This window comes from Pinus tabuliformis, chromosome 1_2 (assembly GCF_031772625.1).
Source record: "Pinus tabuliformis cultivar Carrire ecotype Pingquan chromosome 1_2, CPIR1, whole genome shotgun sequence".
Lineage (NCBI taxonomy): Eukaryota > Viridiplantae > Streptophyta > Pinopsida > Pinales > Pinaceae > Pinus > Pinus tabuliformis.
In genome coordinates, this window is record NC_142298.1 from 608,098,599 (window position 1) to 608,100,966 (window position 2,368).

Sequence of the window (2,368 nt, forward strand, 5' to 3'; positions counted from 1 at the left end):
ATATACTTGTATCGCAATGATGTATTGTTTTTATCTGTATATTTGATTCATTCTAATCCATGCATCAGTTATGAGTACATGTTTCTTGTAGTTTCCCTCTCTTGTTTTTACAGGATCTTTGTGTAGCTGGGCCGGCAAAAGGAGCAAGGAGCTGGGAACAAGAGGCAAAGAGAGAAGACAGGATCGACAAAAGCGAAAGACATCGGTTGGTCAATCTTTTCTTCCTTCTCTGTACTTTCATAAAGGAAAAATATCAAAGCTTTACTTTCAGTTGTTGCTAAGGAACTATCACCCTTAGAGTAGGGATAGGGTCATTCCGAGTCGGATACTTTTCCCCACAACAAACTGGCGACTCCACTGGGGAGCTAGTATCTTGTTGGTTTATTGTGTTTCTTGCTATTCATCTCATAAACAAGGAGAGCACCAAATCGAACTGCAATTGAGTCCTTCAATTGCAAAGTAGAGGGCAGCTGCTCTGGCTCAGTTTCTGAGCAAGTTTATGATTTGAAGAGCTGATCCACAAGGCCTCTTGTGCTCTTTGTGATAGCTTTTCATCCTCTTGATCATCCCTTAGCTTGTACTTGACCTATAGCTTTTTATTTCAGCAAAAACAGTGAATTTTTGAGCTTTTTATGACCCGGAAACCCTTGTAAACGCAACTCTCGTGTCTCAGTGCAGGCTGTCCAAAGGCAGTCTGCATTTCAGCGCAGGTACTCCCTTCGGGAACTGCGCTGAGAGTCAGTTTGACAGACCAGAGCCTGCGCTGAACCAGTTAGGCTATGTCTTCCTGAGGTTTCCCACTGAGTCTTGGCCCTGTTTTCACTGTTGTTTTGCTGCTGATTGCTTGTCATTTGTACTTGCTGTAAACCAACTTTCCTTGAAATTATTCCGCCTCAGTTGTGTGATGAAATTGTGATTGTTCTTTCAGTATTTCTTGTTTCAGTTACAGTTTCCCATTGGGAAAAGCAAACCAGTATAGCTGTGGCCTCTTAGATCCTGAACTGTAAAAGTGTCTTTGTGATCTTAAGAGCTAGTTTTATTACTGTTCATGGTTGTTTGAGTTTGTTTGTTTTTCATTTTGTGGTTTGAATCTATACATTTCCAGTGTCTAAACAAGTCGATCTTAAGGTGTCTTTTGATTTTGGACAAGCTTGTTTACTTTCGCTTGAAATTAGATTCAAAGTTATACAACAGTTTCCTTTTTGTCTTACATCAACATTAAGGATAAAGAAAAGAAATATCTGCATTGTGCATGTGCATTATTGACAGTTTGCATGTTGATTTAGGAAAAAGTGCATTTAGTGTGTGTTCTATGATCTGTGTGAAAAGTTGATGTCTTTCTTTTCCCTCAGTAGATTAAGGTTTTCAAAGTTGAAAGATTGAAAAGTTTTGCTTCTCATCTTAGATTGCATTTAGGAAGTTGTATATATACATCTCGTGGTGATCCTTAAAGGCAAACTGCTAAGCAAGATCAACATTAAAATGAATTGAATTTACATAACAACGCATTGAAACATAACGCAAACACATAGAGGTCTAAGCTAGAGACGTGTTCCGGCGTCGTTAAACGTGATATCTTAGCGTTGAGTGGTTGGGTGATTCTTCCACGGTGAAGCGATAAGTATCAATACGGACTTGTGCTCCCGCGTACCGTCGAGTATATTGGGAGACCCCTATAGGAATAAAGCCTTTATCCTTAGGAAGCCGTGTCGGCCGCCCTACTGATCGCGATGCAGTGAACACAGCATTCACAAAGATCGACCACCCGTACCGTAAAACGTATTCTGTGGTTTCGCGAAAGGTTTGGCACACCCTCTGCCTAGATCTCCAGAGCCGTTTCTTTTGGCCTTTTTCAAACTCTATAACTGAAAAAGTCCAACCGAGCATTTGTCACTTCGGGCTCGTTAATATATCGAAGGCGACTAGAGTCATCTTTAGCTTTTTCTCGACTCTTAAAACATGAAAAGCAAAGTTGTGTCTAATAAAGCGTCGTTATAAAATTCATTTTAAACGGAACATAATCACCTCTTACTCCCGCGTTGATCTGTAAGTTGAGAACATGGAACGCCCCAACCAAGGAAGTCCACAAGATGGAACTCCTAGTCCTTTCTCCTCTTGGGGAGAAGTGGGTGCGCCCCATATGGCCACATTGTCGCTTCCAGGACTGACAATAGGCCTGCCAGTTTGGTTGTTCTCGACCAATGTAGTTCAGGCCACCATGGTTCCTGATCAATCGAGTCAACTGTTAGATCAGTCTAGAGCTGCCCACCAGCCTTCTACTTCTGATAACTCTTCCTCCAATCCTTCATCTTCGCAAGGTAGAGCCGGCAAAAGTCAGCCTCCCAAGGAGAAGAAGGAGAAGAAGAAG